We start from the raw sequence: 16574 nt of genomic DNA on the forward strand, positions 1-16574 counted from the left end.
CCTTATGGTGAAGCAGGTGTTCAAAGAACCGAAGAGCGAATCACTGCTTCTATCTTTGGGTACGATCAAATGTTTATTTATCGTATAACATCCATATACTTATTATTAAAGAGTTTAAACAGTAATTCCTCTTGCGCTGGTGTAACAGAATATAGTTTATTGTAAACATTCATTACCATTATAATTAAAAATATAACGGAGAAAATCGACAACTTAAAAAAAAGTAGTTTTGTATGCTTAAACTTCGACAGAAGCACTTTAAATATTATTAATAAACATGGAGAATTTTTTAATAATTATTTTCCACACCGCACTTTATTTAAAATATAACGTTTTCCTTTTACTTTTAAAGCGAAACATCGCTACATGACCAGTATTTCAATTTAATAGCATTTGTTGAAGTGCTTTTTATTTTATTCACCACTTAAAACAATTAATTGCATTAAATACAGAATGGAATTCGTCGACCCTGAAAATGATTCACCTATATCCCACTACGCGGCGCTCATATCACTTGTAAATTAAGCTCGCAGTCTTGGCTAAAACACACCCACTTGTAGGGAGAATGTCCGGCGGTGGATTCGTTGGAGTGTTTTTCTTTAGTGTTGTTTTGGTGTCACCCCCTCCTGTACGAACAGTGCGTGTGTTCCGTCTGTGACTAATAATTCCCAGCTACATTGTCAGTCACTTTCTCTGGCCAGCCACCTACAGGATTGGAGAGGTTATCGAGCTGTTGGAAGATCGAGACGCTTTGCTCGAGGCGAGCCAAGGTGAGTTTCCCTTCTGCTGCATATCTCACTTGCTCATTTATGTTGTAACGTAAAATATACGGCGTCGTGCCCGGGACACGCCACTTACATTGTCGTTAGCGATTGCCGCAAAACTGATCATTGGCAACTTTGGCATGGTTTACAGCTGACTGCCTTTCAGGAGTAATCTACGATTATTTCTGTTTCTTTCTTTTCTTTCAATGATCACTGTTCCTGGTGCTCTGGTTATTTGTGAGGCATGCGATTTTGAGTAAATAGGGTTGCATAGGAAAGGAAAGTTCTGAAGCATGTCGACAAAAACAACAGAAAAAGTGGTGTGACCAGCTGTTACATCTAATTTACAGCGTCCTGTTTATATCAATAAAAAGTAAATTAGCAATCGTATTTTGGCTATAAAAGATACTCATTAAAATAAACTCGAGATCGTCTGCGAACTGTGCTTTAAAAAAAAAAAAAAAAAAGGAACGCGTCTATTTATTTTCTTTGTAACACGTGCGTTTGCTTGCATGAGCTACACGCGCGCATCAAAGAATTTAATTCGGCCATGCGTAGATGGCGTTTCATGGATAATTGAATAAAAGCAACTAGTTTGTCAATGTTTGCGATTATTAGCATCGTAATTTAAAAATTTTAAATACTTTACGAAGTTGTAAATATATAAATGACAATACATATTACCTTTTTAAATATTTTTAAATTAAAAAAAAATTATAAAAAGCAGGCAATTTATGTCGATTTTATTACAATATTACTATTCAAGGCAGTCTTTGTTTGATATTCTTAAATAATTCAGCATAAAGGAATACGCAATCATAAAATAACGATCCTTGGACTGCTTTAGTTTGGTAATAAAAATGATAAAATTTGATTTTTATCCGCCTTAATATATTAAATACTAATTATATTAAAAACAATGTTATACAGAATGCTTTGCTTCCAAAAAGGCAGCTAAATGAACAGAGAATGCGATGGCTTCGGTGCACCGTGTCTGTTAGTTGAGTTGGTGATCATAACAATCCAACTCCGTCTATTCTCCCCTCCCCATTACCTTTGTTTGATCAATGATGAATAAACAGGAGTTTTTACACTCTCAACGTGATAGCGGAATAGTTTTAGGAACGTACAGTACTATCAAAACTTTACTGCTTCGTTTAGAAATATAAATAAGTTACTTTTCTTGCCATTTTTCCCGAGAGTGTAACACTGTCGGGAAAAATAGCTGATGCTCTCAAGACATCTTGCGAGCATCAATGTAGGTTGTAGATTGCAAAATCTACATCAATATACAGTAGATGTAAACTTTTATACAATTGGTATAGTTTTGCGATCTACATCAATGTAGATGTAGACTGCAAAAAAGCAGGTCTCTCCTATTTTTTTAAGCAATTCTTGGAGGTCGGATCAAAATACTGAGCGATTCGACCATTTACCGATTGTCTGAATCCGTATCCATTTACCTATTGAATTCGTAAATTCCCAGGATATTATTTGCTCTACTACAATTCCTGAAATGATTATCAGGAAATAGACTTAGAAAAACGTACAGGCTTGAAGGACCTTAACACAAATATAATATCTTCAATCACTTGTAGTTTGCCAACGCTAATGTCCCCCCCCCCCCTCCCCGCATATCACCAGTGACGTTAGTAATTTCCTTGTCAAGCTTGTTTGGTACAGTGAATGGAAATATTTATTCGTTTGTCAAGTAACTTAAATGGACAAATACTCATTTGCAGCGGAGACAAATGTTTGGTTATAAAACTCACTCCTACGAGCATTGATTCTTTTTTGCTTCTTCGATTGGTGTTATTTAATTTGTTGGCTTTAATCCCTCACTTCTATGAGCCATAACTGTCGCGGATCAGGGATAAAAATGTACACGCGAAGACTTCATTTTTATGCTATCCTCATAGCATAGCCTTAAGGAGAATGTATTATGTCTACTGTTGCGTATATACTCTGCGCAGTTTGTCTATTGATAACGTATGCCCACAGTTCATAGAACCGGGGTTGGCAATATGCCAAGAATAGTCAATTCATGCTGAAGGGGAGAAAGAAATAAAGTACGAATTGGTTACCAATATGCGAAATCACGTGCTTTAAAATTTTCCAACTTTTATACAAGCAAAAATAGTTACCACTTTAAAAACTACAATGTTCATAAAAGAAAAGCTACTTTTCCGACGCGTAATAATAAAAAAACTCATTCCACAAGACAGATTGATTACCTGTTATCGGAATCGATTCTACTTCTTCTGACATGCGCACAAGTATCGGAGGGTCTCGCATATGTGGGCGTACATAACCCTTTTTTTTTTTTTTTTTTTTTTTCTTCGCGTGAAACTAAGTTGTCATTAGTTGAAATGCGCATACAAAGGTTCCTCACGAAGATGAGTTTCATAGCGAGTGATGAAACCCATCTTCGTGAGGAACCTCCGGCTCAGCTATTAAGGCATTAAAATTACTTTTTGATTAGAAAGGGATTCTAAAACGCGAAGGTTCTTTTCAGCTTGAGGTGGGTTAGGTGGGCTCATACGAACGTTTTGTAGCTTCTTCTTGAAGCTCTGGTTTTTCATCTCTCAAAAGAGACAAACCAGGCAGAACACGCAGTTTACAAACAAAATTATATTACAACCCACATACTCGTAGCAGTATTTGTTTAATAAGATGGCTCCGTACGTGCAGTGCTAAATAAATAAACTTAATACACTTCTGTGCCATAAATGCTCGAAGATTATTCAACTATCGTCATTAATAGCATCAATGTTTCTCCATCATTTGATATCATCAGATGCCGTAAGGTCACTCAGATGCTCGCTGAAGTGCCACACCGGTCTTGCCAGATGGTCCTGTGGAATGTTTTTCTCTGAAGATCAGCCACTCCACACCATCCATCCATCCATTTCATTGACGGTCAAGCCCTTCCTCTTTTTCCAGGAACTTTACCTTCTATTACTGTTCTGAGAAGTCCTCCTTCCATTCTTTCAATGTGTCCAAAGTATTTCAGATTTTTTCTATCAATGTCTTCAAGGAGCCTTAAAGTTTTACCTAGTCTTCTTAGCACCCATCCATTTATTCACCTTTCAGTATATCAAGTCTTCTGCAATACCACATCTCAAAATCAAGTATTCTTTTTCCTGTCCGATTTTTTTAGGTCCCAAGTCGTTTCTGGTTATACAGCGAGAATAATTAGACTTTTTATACATCAAAAATTAGTGAAATTCAGTTTCTAAGATTCCTTATCGCTTATCTAAGATTCCTCCAGTAATTAAAGTAAAAAATAGTTTGAGACCAGAAAAAGTCCGAATCGAGAGTATTGGAAGGAGGACAGCATTTCACTATAGTGACTGCAGCGCTGTGTTACTGCGCATGCGCTGTTTTGATGTAGTCTTCTTGCAATCGTTATCGATGTTTCTATACGTTTGAAATTTGCTTAGCCATATTTAATTGCTTTTTTTTTTTATTAAAAATATGCCGGCAAATTTTATAAACGACGAGTACATTGACATTCACTGTATTTAGAGTTTTTGTAAATGCAGCGCGAGAGATTCTAGTGAGAAATCCGATAGCCCTCAACACGTTTTATTGATGTCTTCTGGGAAACTGGATTATTTAGTTTCGGATTTGAATGTCAAATTTAAAATAACTTGGTTCTAGCGGTAAAACACCGTCCTTGCTTAAGTAATCGGCGAATATTCGCATGCAGAAAGCATGCAAACCATGCATGTTTGGAGAGTAAAGAACTTTTACATCGATGTCATTTGTAAAAGTGCAGCCCCTTGTACAAATATATTTTTATTTATCTACGCGGCAACTTTTACTCTTAAAGTAGTGAATCATACTCTTAATGATCATTGATGGGCCGACGAAAAATCTTCATGCAGTGGCTGAAACGCATTCCCACTTCCAGGAATACTCGATGGTGCATGTGGTAAACTAGTAGCCTAGTTTAATGGAATTTTTTTTTTTTTTTTTTTAATCGGATGTAAGAACTTCGAGATTCAGGTTTTCCCATTTGATAGAAAGCTACAAGATTCATTCCTTGAAAGTAGGTATTTAAGACAATCAGCCGTGTTTAAAATTAAGTCAGTAATCCCCATTCATTTCTGATCCGTCCAATGACAGATCGATGACGAATCCATTGAAGTATCATGTTTGCAGTTGCGCGCATTCAGCAGAAATAAAAACAATAAAAATAAATATTTGGAAATAAATCTTAGGCTACCGGATTTTATTTCGTAAAGAAAGTTGGTGGAACTCTTAAGTTTTTGGAAATCGATAACAGTCGGTGTCCACCTATAGTCATCACCGATAGATGAGTTCATGACTACTAGTGATTTATAGACTTCGCTAGTAATGAGAGTAGGACCGATAGCGACTCATTATTTTATATAAAACATCGATATAGCCGATTTTTTTTCTGAATTTCGGGATTTTTTTATCTCAATTTAATTACAAAGTTTCAGGAAGGAAAAAAAAAATTGTAAGTTTTTTTTTTCTTCCTGAAAAATCTATATGTATATAGATATTTCTTCTTCAAACTCTTGACTTTTAAAGAATATAGGAAAACCTCTACATAACAAAATCACTGTACTGAAGCGTAGATGGTTGTTGTCGAACTTTATAAGACGTACTGGACAAGAATGTGCACATCATTGAAATGTTAGCCCGCAAACACGCTCAATTAACATTTTATATAACATACTGTATTCCAAAGAATTCCAATTCTCTGATTGATTGACTGATTTTGGATCTTCCTATTGATTTTTAAAATAACCATGACGACATGAGCACAATTAATTCACTCTTTTGTAACGTATCTTGGACGTCAAGGAGACGTCCAAGACACGTTTACTCACACAGCTAACGGTCTGTTTTGATGAGTTTATTATCTTTCATTTCTGGCTTTGTTACTTAACCTTGAAAAACATTTAAATACACTTAAAACTTCCTGTTCAAGTGACCGTTTGGGATCAGGAAGTTAAGTTTAGCTCCTTCTATCATTTAATTACATTCCCTGTGCTTTCTCCCTAAAACTAAAATTTTAGTATAAAATAACATTTTTGAGTATAAAATGTTATTTTATACTCAAAATGTATTATAAAGATGATAAAGTTCTATTTTCTGTTTATTACAAATCGACTTAAAATATTCGTGAAAATTATTTCTAATGTTGATTTATCTAAATTAACGTTCATTTCAAGGAATGAACCGTTAATTTAGATAAATTCATACTTTTCTTTCACACACACACACACACACACACACACACACACACACACACACACACACACACACACACACACACACACACGAGCGTGCACCTGTGAACTAACATCATGTAATTTAGCACCTCTACGCTATATTATATTCGACAGGCATCCATCCTACAGCAATAAATGGAAGTCCATATGACGTAGCTGGTTTGTAAAAAAAACAAAATGTCTCTACCATCAAATTATCCAACTATTGCTCTCCGCTTAAAGTTAATGGAGAAGTTCATCAACAGTCAACAAATGGAACTATCAACTAATCCGTGACCAGCGGATTAGTTGATAGTTTTATTGATATGGATTTCACCAATTAAGATTCACAATGTACCGTCTCATCTGTATCGCTCTGGACACGTGCCACGAAAAGATTTGGAGAATTGTTATTATACCCGGCATTTCAAAGGATTTGGCAATGAGGACTATTCTCAGCACCCTTGGTAACTGAATTGCCGGTGTGCTCCCTCTGATCACTCACACCCTCTGTGTGATGGTGTGAAGGTGTTCAGTGTTTCCTATCTATGCAAGTGTGTTTCGAAAAGTTGTGTTATTTCACCACCACCCCTTCCTTCTCATGTATATAAATGACCTACTTTCACTTATTTCAAACGCTGTTTACAATTTCTGATGATACCCCTATCCACTCATACGATTTTAGTGCTCAAACATCTCAAACTTCGATATCATCTACGATGAATACCACAAACACTGATCTCTACATTATCCTGCAATGCATTAACAATCAAGTCGCTTTCGCTTCCAGTCAAAGAGAAGCTAGTTTCTTCTTTCCTTTTGGTAATCCTCATCTAATCCATCAAGAGTAGATCGCCTCTTCTCCGACTTAAGTCGAGTCCAGTGATTCTCAAACTTTGTGAGACAGCGGCCCGGTAATTTTTTTTTTTAAGACAAGGATATGTAATCTTAACAAAGAAATTATTACTCAAATATTCTAATTATTAACACCATTACTAACGTTATACGTCTGACGAAACGACTTACATGGTTCATTTATATTTGTGCTACTTTCTTGTCACATTATAAAAACAAAAATCAACACAGCAAAATAGCCCCCATTTACAATTCTGGGAGCTTTTTTGTTTGGCAAAATCCCCATAAATAAACGTGAGTGGACTGCTAAACGTATGTGTAAAGGAAAATAGAATTGCATTTCAGGAAAGATTAACAGAAAGAGAGGGGAAGAACAGTTTGTGACTTATATGCCCTTCCAGTAACTGCGAAAACACAAAATGCTTCGGGGAAAATAATTTATTAGATTCAAATAGCTCGATTCCGAGCATTTCCATAGACGGCATGTCGGATGATATACAATTATTACGATAAATAACATATTTGATATCAAGAAAATCGAATATGTTATTTAATCCCACCCAAACCCTCCCGATACTTCATGCACCCAAGTGTCTGCCGGTAAGAGATCCCTCTGCGCCACGTCCTCTCCACTAATCCTCCACAGAGGTCGTTTCAGTCCTCCCTTCCTTCGTCCTCCAAAAAAGGAACTGTTACCCTTAACTTCGCCTGCGCGTTACGCTAAAAAACTTGCACACACGAGCTGCAGCCCACAGGAACATACACTCGAAATTGTACACGCGTATCCTACTACGATTACAGTCCATAATTAAAATGGAACTAGTCCATAATTAATATGCAACTTTTACTAACACTTGTACACACTTCCTGCAGTTCGTAGGATAAACATACCAAAGTAGAACAGGTGTGTCCAAAGTACGATTGTCGTCCATAATCAGTTCCGAACTTTTTTCGAGTGCTTTTCTATTTCCTGTGTGCTGTGACGATGTGAAATCCACACTGGACTCATATACCGGTCCAGTTCACCAGAAAGTATCGGAACATTCTTCTATATAAGAACATTCTTCTATATAAGAACATTCTTATATATAAGAACATTCTTATATAGAAGAATGTTCCGATACTTTCTGGTGAACTGGACCGGTATATGAGTCCAGTGTGGATTTCACATCGTCACAGCACACAGGAAATAGAAAAGCACTCGAAAAAAGTTCGGAACTGATTATGGACGACAATCGTACTTTGGACACACCTGTTCTACTTTGGTATGTTTATCCTACCACAGTATTATTACACAAACGCAACAAGTTTATTTCCTTCCAGTGCACTGAATTCGGCTGATATCAGTCAATAAAATGAAAGTGATCGATTGCGCATATTAACAATCGCAATCTAACTAATCTTTATTGAGTTCCATATGTCTAATAACTCTAAGCAGCCAAATAGAGTAAATAAACATAAGATTGAATACAATGTTTCCCTTATTTGGTTCTTTTGTCCTTGCTTCTGATTTTCGAAATACGTATATTTTGTGCTTATTATTTACTAGTTACGTTACCTACATGTCAGTCGATTTTTGGTTTCAAGAAGTAGTTGATATGTAGTTGTTAGAATTAAATATACGTATTAGGATATATTTAAGGTACTGGAAAGTTCAAGGTACTTTATGATATCCCCTTAAATAGGAGCCCGTAGATTTCGTGTTATAAGTAATAATGTTAAAACTTCTAAGTTAACTGCGTCAGTTTTAATATTTAGTTATCCAGATTCTCAGGCCCATAACTGTGGATTACTTTTCTGTACAATACGGTGTTTCTTTATTGGGTTTAAAAACGTCTCTTTTCGTCTCTTGTTGGTGATTAAGATGCTTCGAGAACTCTTCGAATGAATCCATCAAAAATAAACTAATAAAACAAGGGTTGTATCACAGGGTTCTGTGCTGGTCCTATCCTATTTTTAATATATGAGAATGATCTGTAAAAAACTTGCGTTCGGAACTATTCATTAGCGGCTATTGTCGCTTTCGTCGAAGTAGTCCCATTGAGCATTTATACACTGGTTTAGACGGAGTTAGTTCATCGTCTGAGAAACAGGCCTGGAACTCTGTTTCCGGAATACTCTTGATTTCCTTTATCACATTATGCTGGATATCGGCCATGTCAGAAACTCTTCATCCTTTTAGCGCAGTCTTTAATTTTAGAAACAGCCAGAAATCACATGGAGCTAAGTCGGGTGAATAAACAGGATGACCTAATTCGGTAATCGATTTTTCAACCAGAAACTCTCTCACGATGAGCGCACTTTGGCTTGCCTCACGAGTGAATCATCGTGATGGATGATTCACTCGTGAGGCCACAATTCAGGTGCTTACTCCTTTTTCTCTTTGCTTGATTCATGCAATTTATCGGCCGTTGATCGCACATTTAATCGTCTGTCAGCTCTCACCAAATCTTGCACTCTCTTCACATTTGCTTCTCATTTTTGTTTTTGGCTGCCCTATTCTGGGATCGTCGTTCACTTTTCTAACCCACCTTTGAATCTCTTATGACACTCAAAGATAATTTACTTTTTCAGAGCATCCATACCATATACCACTTTCAACAGCTCCATTGTTTCAGTAACAGTTTTCATACAAAATTTCATGTTAACATGCTGCTATAAATTTCGATCGCCCCTTTTGGCGACAAAGTTTACACGCGGATCTCTCTCTCTCTCTCTCTCTCTCTCTTTTTTTGCAATAGCAACTAACAAATGGTTCTATTGGCTTGAGGCTTACGCACACATTAGATAAAATATGTGCAAACACGATTACTCACATGACTCCATCAAAGTCACCAAACTGGCGACACTACGCGGCCGTTCCGTGAATTACATTGTCACAGCTTGTATTGAGACAGTCCTTGAAGATTTATTATTATTATTATTATTATTATACGGGCACCTCCATGGAGCCTGAAGACTCATCGAGGGAGACCCAAATCTATCATACCTCTCTTTGAACCCATTAACAGGCAAAGCACTCTCGTTTGACTCTGGTCACCAATTGCACTCATTCACAACTCTCCAAGCAAAACAACCCAATCCTCGCACCCCTACTAACCTTTATTCGACTTCCAGGGATGATCCCCTTGTTAGTTTGCTGAAACGTTTCCCCTGCACCTAACCTTTAAAACCTTTAAGCAACTTAAATGTTTCTATCATATCCCCTCTGTTTTCAATCAACTTTTGCAATCCACACACCTTCAATCTGTCCTCATATGGCACATTCCACAGGCCACTTACCATCTTGGGCACTCACCTCTGAATCCTCTCTAGCGCTTCCTCATCCCCAGGAAACCTCGGGGACCAGACTTGAGCACAGTAATCCAGATGTAGGCGTATCAATGCCTTATAACAGGCCTGCACAACATACGGCTCGTGGGCCGCATGCGGCCCGTAATGCTATTTATTTTGGCCCGTCTGCCTGATTGAATTATTTAATCATACGGGGGGGGTATGAAATTAGACGATTTTTTCCTAGCGTTGAATAAAATTTTACTAAGACTCTGCATGTTTATGTTCATGTAATTAATGTCACAATCATGCTTCTTTCAACTCGATAATAAATTGCATTTGGAGTTTATTCCCACTGTCGTATTTAATAACTAATTATTACAATCGTTTCTAGGTTTTGTTAGCGATAGTGTCGCTGCGAGGAAATTGAAAGTTACATCTCCGTGATAACGACTTGATGTCTACGAACGAGAACGAATCGTATTACACAAAGTTGGCCGTGCCAACTTCGTATAATTTCTCTTATAAAGGCATTCAAAATGAAATGAAGTTTGTTTGAAAATCAACTTGCTAAGGGGGATATGTCACAATTCTTAACTTGTCGACAGAATATTCCATCAGAATATCATTCAATGGTGGGTGAAATTTATATAAAGCACATATCACTTCTAAGTGAGGAGTTTCAGAAAAGAATGCCATTGAATAATGAAGACGAAGTCCGCATAAAAGTGGGTCGATTTTCTGTCGAAGCAGGAAATCTACCTGTCGAACTCCAGATGGAAGTTATTTAAAAGTTTGTTCGATACTTCCTACCAGGTATTTTGTATGTTTGGGAGCACATATACTTGTGAACAAACATTTTCGGCTATGAACTTAAAGAAAACCGAATAGCGTTAATCTTTAAATGATATCAATTTAGAGGCCATATTAAGAACGTCCACTTCAAACATGACACCAAACTTTGGTTAAATAGTGGCAACAAAGAAATGCAATGTGTCACATTGGGAGATTCAATCACTGATATTTCACTAAGAATAAGTGTGATATTCTCAGTGAAATTATTAGTAAACTTTGTGTTTATGTTTAAGTGGTTTTTTTATTGAGAAGTTTTGCAACTATATCTGTTTGTAAATAATTTTGATTATAATTTTAATTATAACTCTTTTAAAAAAATTAAATATGCATGCATACATACATACATACATACATACATACATACATACATACATCTTCAAGGCCTACCTTTCCTAATTGGGTTGTGGGGGCAACAGCTGCAAGAGGAACTTCCAATGGTCACGATCCTCTGCCACCAAGCTAAGGTGTTCTGGTGGGATTCCCAAACATGTCCACCCAAGGTTTTGGATATAATCTATCCAGCGAGTCCTTGGCCTTCCACGTGGCCTCCCACTAGCTTGACAAAGAGGGCCTGTTGAAGGAGCCTCTCTTGTGGCATTCTGACCAGGTACCCGTACCAAAGTAACTGTGATCTCTCAACACGGAGAAGCAGCGGTTGAGTATTAAGAGTTTCCCGAATTGCAGAGCTTCTGACACTGTCGAGTCTTGTCAGCCCCGCAACCCCTCGAAGGAACCTCATTTCAACCTCTTGGATTCGTATCCACATTCTTTCGGTCATTACCCAACTCTCATGACCATAGGTAAGGATTGAAGACAGCCAGCTTTGGCTTCTGGCTTAACTCCCGCCTCAATACTACCGAACGGCCAAGCTCCCGCAATATTGAGTTTGCTAAGCCAATTTGAGTATCTAGCTCTACGTCCCATTTTCCATCATATGAGAATATGGACCCAAGGTATTTAAACTTCTCCACCTGCCTCATTGGGACTCCACTTACATGTAGAGTGCACTGGGATGGTTGTTTTGAGACCACAAATGTTTCAGTTTTGGCCACACTGATCTTCATTCCGGCGTCTGCACAAACAGCTAAAAACCTATCCAGGTTCCGCTGGAGGTCATCTGTGGAAGAGCTAAGCAGAACTAGATTATCTGCAAAAAGCAGACGTCCAATGCTACACCTTCCAATTCTGACACACTCACTGCCTCGGCTGTGCCTATCAATCCAGTCCATAAATATTATGAAAAGGAGGGAGGTGACAGAACACACCCTTGGCGGAGGCCAACAGAGACTGTGAAAGGTTCAGCCTTTGTGCTGTTTACCTTGACACAAAACTCTGGGCATTCATACAGGGACTTGATGGCAGCTAATAGTTGGCCATCCACTCCATACTCCTGTACTACTTGCCAAAGCTTATCCCGAGGAACCCAGTCATATGCCTTCTCCAAATCCACTAAACATGTGTAGACATTCTTGGCATATTCCCAAGATTTCTCATAGACTTGCCTTAAAGTGAAAATTTGATCAGTTGTGCTTCTACCAGAACGAAAGCCACATTGTTCTTCCTGGAACTTTGACTAAACTAGGCTCCTGCACCGTCTTTCAAGCACCTAGCATACATTTCCCAGGCAGGTTGAGCAGAGAGAGATGCCACGATAGTTACTGCAATCCTTCTGGTCTCCCTTCTTGAAGACTGGTATTATTATGCCTGTCTGCCATTGCTTTGGTGCTCGCCCAGATATCCAAGCAGCGTGACACACTCGAGTCAGCCAGAGAACACCGTCTTGATTTAAGGCTTTTAGCATTTCGGGCCGAATTTCATCATCGCCAACAGCCTTTCCCCATTTTAGCGATTTTATTGCTAAATGGACCTCTTCTGCTGTGAGATTAGTCATTACCCCGAACTGCGCCTCTTGGATGTCCACAACTGCTGGGTCATCCGGGTTAAGAAGACTCTCAAAGTATTCCCTTCATCTGTGGAGGATATCCTTCTCGGTTGTTAAAAGTACACCATCAGAGGCCTTAATTGCCCTTGCTGTGCACGATTTCCTCCCTCGAAGGCGGCGGATGGTCTGCCAGAATACTTTGTTTGCATTTGCATAGGATGAGTCTAATCTTTCTCCAAAGGATTCCCAAGCCTTCTGCTTTGTTGTCTTTACTGCCTCAGCAGCAGCTTTTCATGCCTCAGCATGCCGCAAACGCATCTCAGGTGACCTGACCCTAAGCCATGTTAGGTAGGACTCCTTTTTTGCCCGGACAGTTTTTTTGGACTTCTTCGTTCAACCGAGATGTCCTTTTCTCACTGCCCGTTGCCACTCCGAGCCGCTTTCTGCCACAGCATGAGAGTGCAGAGGCAGTGACAGCTGTTCTGAACAGCTTCCACTCCTCCTCAACATCTGCAGTATGCTTGGGAATCTCTTTGAGCCTGGAGGAAATGTCATCTGCAAAAATTCTTCCTCACAGCCTCATTTTCCAATGCCTCCCATTTCACGCGGTATAGCTGCTTAGGCCTACCAGCGTTGATGGTAGCATCTGGTTTCTGAAGCCGTAGAGTGCACAGAACAAGGTGATGGTCAGTTGACAGTTCTGCCCCTCTTCTCACACGAAACGTCCAACACTGAGGAAAATGGGTCTGCTGAGACTATAAAGAAGTCAATTAGAGACCTTTGTTCTAGTATATCCCTATACCAGGTATACTTATGGACTTCTCTGTGCTGGAAGAAGGTATTCATTATGGACAAGCTGTTAGTACGTCCAATAATTTCAACCCATTCGCGTTAAGGTCAGGGGCACAGTTCCTCCCAACCACACCCCTCCATGTCTGGTCATCTGTTCCAACATGTGCATTGAAGTCGCCCATTAGCAGGACTGATTCCATGTCTGCCACCCTGTCAAAAGCGGCATCCACTTCCTCTAGGAAGGCAGAGTATTCTGACTCCAGATTAGGTGCATAGGCTTGCACCCAGCCGAATCATGGTTTTTCTTCTGAAGCCTTAACACACATACCCGTCCCACCAATGGGATCCACTCAGAGACACAGTCTGACAGCTGGGGGCTTGTGAGTATCCTCACACCCGCCTGAGCAGACATTGTCGGGCTCACACCAGAGTAGTAGAGCTTCCACCCCTTATCCAGGTCGACAGTTCCACAGCCTCTCCTCTTGGTCGAAGAAAGCCCGACTACGTCTAGCCGGTAGCGCTTGGCTTCCTCGACCAGTTCCAACTCCTTCCCTGTCAGATGTTCCAGTTGCCTAACGCCATAGTCTGGTGCCGTTGTCGTTATGTTCCGTCCTTTTGCAGAACCATTCTTTGCGCTGCCCCTAAACACCTCCCCAAACGGATAGTGGGCCCATTGATGGAGTTTCCTATAGCAGAGTGCTGAGGAGTGATGTCTAAGGGAGACTGTAACATTTTTCGAACGGATTCCTCTCCCTAAAATCCGAACGCGTTCCTTGGTAACCCGCGCGACGGACGATGCGGTATGAACATTTTTTTGATGGCCTGATCATGTTACAGTGTTTGATAATGTCCCGTTAGCACAAGACGAAAAGACACAGCAAAATAGGAAAGATTCCCCTCGAATACTCTAATAGCATTCGGGGGAAGGAGCAAGAAGAGAAGAAAGAAAGAATTGTTATTTACTGTAGACCTGCTAACAAATTTACTTATGTTTAGCTGCAGTGGACTAGTCTAAGATTCTAGGTCAGAAGTTATCTGGCCGTTGGTCAGGTGGTCCAAGTTGGGTTTGGTCCTCAAAGACAATCAAGTTCTGTAGGCTTCGCTAGCCAAGAAACCTTAGCAATATATCCCATAAACTCTACCTCTCTGTCTACCACCACCTCTACTTCATCTCTACCTTCTCTATCTTCATCTATTTCCTAGAGCAGTGCCATCAATGTGATACAGAGCTTGTAATCTATTTATCCCCAAATGCATAACTTTACACTTCTTGATATTAAACTGACACCCATTAACTTTTCACCATATGTCACCTATTTAAATTTTCCAGTAATCTCTCCACATTGCATCGATTAGCTATTACCTAATTTCGCATCATCGGCAAACAACTGAACATTTCTTTTCAGGTTATGTCACGTATCATTTATGTACAAATTAAACAGCAGTGGTTCCAGCACTGAACTTTGTTGCACATCACTAGTCGCCTGTTTTCACCTCGATTCTGTCCTTCCCTATACCACTTTTTGATAACTGCCCAGCAGCCGTCCTCTTATCCACTTCACCAGTGTCATATCCATCCCATTTATTCTAATTTGTATAAGAGTGTTCCATGTGGTATTCTCTCGAATGCCTTTGCAAAATCATCCTCTAGCCAATGTTGGAAACAGGTGCAGTTTCCAACTCAGCTGTTACTTTATTATAAAAAGTTAGCAAATTACTTTCACAAAGCCATGTTGAACCTCATACAATGTCATATTTTTATCTAGTCATTCTTGAATTCTCTTTTTTATCAATTTTTCTGGTACTTTTTACAACCATGCCTAAGATACTGATTGGTCTATAATTTGCTACTGTAGTTGTAGAACCTCCTTTATGCAAAGGAATAATTTTGCCCTCTTTTCATTCACTTGGAGCTCTACCAGAGCTGAGAATTAAAGTGAACAGCATTATTCAAAGGCAATGCCAGTTCCCGTATCGCAGAACCGTAGCTGATATCCCATCAAATCCCACATGCGTATTTATGTTGAGATTGTGCAATTCCACCTCTGTTTCCACATTAGTGGTCTGTCGCGCAGGTTAAACCAGTAACCTCACCAGGATCATATTCCATTACCGGGTGGTCAATAAGTAAATCAACTATTTGATCTGTTTCTATTTCCTGGTGACACTCATTACGATTAATCGTGCATCGTCATTGTTCCCTCTTACTTACCACATAACGAAAGAAATCTCGGATTTCCTTTGACTTGTTTGGCTAAATTCTTCTCATAATCTGATTGTGCCGTCATGCTCGTCACCCTTCTAGCCCGAGCGTTGTACTCTTCATGAGATTGCTTGTCGTCTTTCTGTTTATACCCTCCACAGCATTTTCTTCTTCTGCAGCTCATGCCTAATGATATTACTCATCCATGAAACTCCAACCCGATTAACCTTCTTTACCTGAGGTATACAATTTAATACTGCTTCCTCTAGATTGCCCTTAAGTATATTCGATGCATTAACATCCTTACCCTGCAGTGCTTTATGCCATGGTACGGATTTAAGCTTCTTCTCAAGCAGGTTATAATCACCTGCCTTGTGGTTCCACAAATACCTTTCTTGATAGAATATTCGTCATGTTTTACAATCTCCGAAGTCTAGAGGGCATGGTCACTTTCACCAATTGGAGGCAATGTTATGAATAGTTCTTCTGATCCTATGACCAGGTCCAATACTCTCACACTACTAGTCCCCCCTCCATCACATGCTGTCTCAAGTAATTATCTCTTAGTTAGTGTAAAAATTCCATTTGATTTCTGCCATGTGATCTTTCTTCCTTCCAGTCTTTTCTTCCTTCCATAGATGAATGCCCCATAATAATCACTTGACCTGTACTCATTGTACTAATTTCGCGATGCGTATCTT

General features: G+C 39.2%; 1 protein-coding gene across 2 annotated transcripts in view; it reads left to right on the plus strand.

Annotated features, from left to right (window-relative positions):
* Positions 1–581: 581 nt before the first annotated feature.
* The window catches only part of LOC150109855 (histone deacetylase 4-like), a 579471-nt gene continuing 563478 nt past the window's right edge, over positions 582–16574 (plus strand). For both annotated transcript variants that reach the window (XM_090397008.1, XM_090397036.1), the window contains exon 1: positions 582–770. The gene's annotated coding sequence lies outside the window, so the exon portion shown is untranslated. The remainder of the gene's footprint in view (positions 771–16574) is intronic.

Source organism: Typopeltis vanoorti, chromosome 1 (assembly GCF_054136105.1).
Source record: "Typopeltis vanoorti isolate ZY-2024b chromosome 1, IOZ_Tvanoo_1.0, whole genome shotgun sequence".
In the NCBI taxonomy this organism is placed as follows: Eukaryota; Metazoa; Arthropoda; class Arachnida; order Uropygi; family Thelyphonidae; genus Typopeltis; species Typopeltis vanoorti.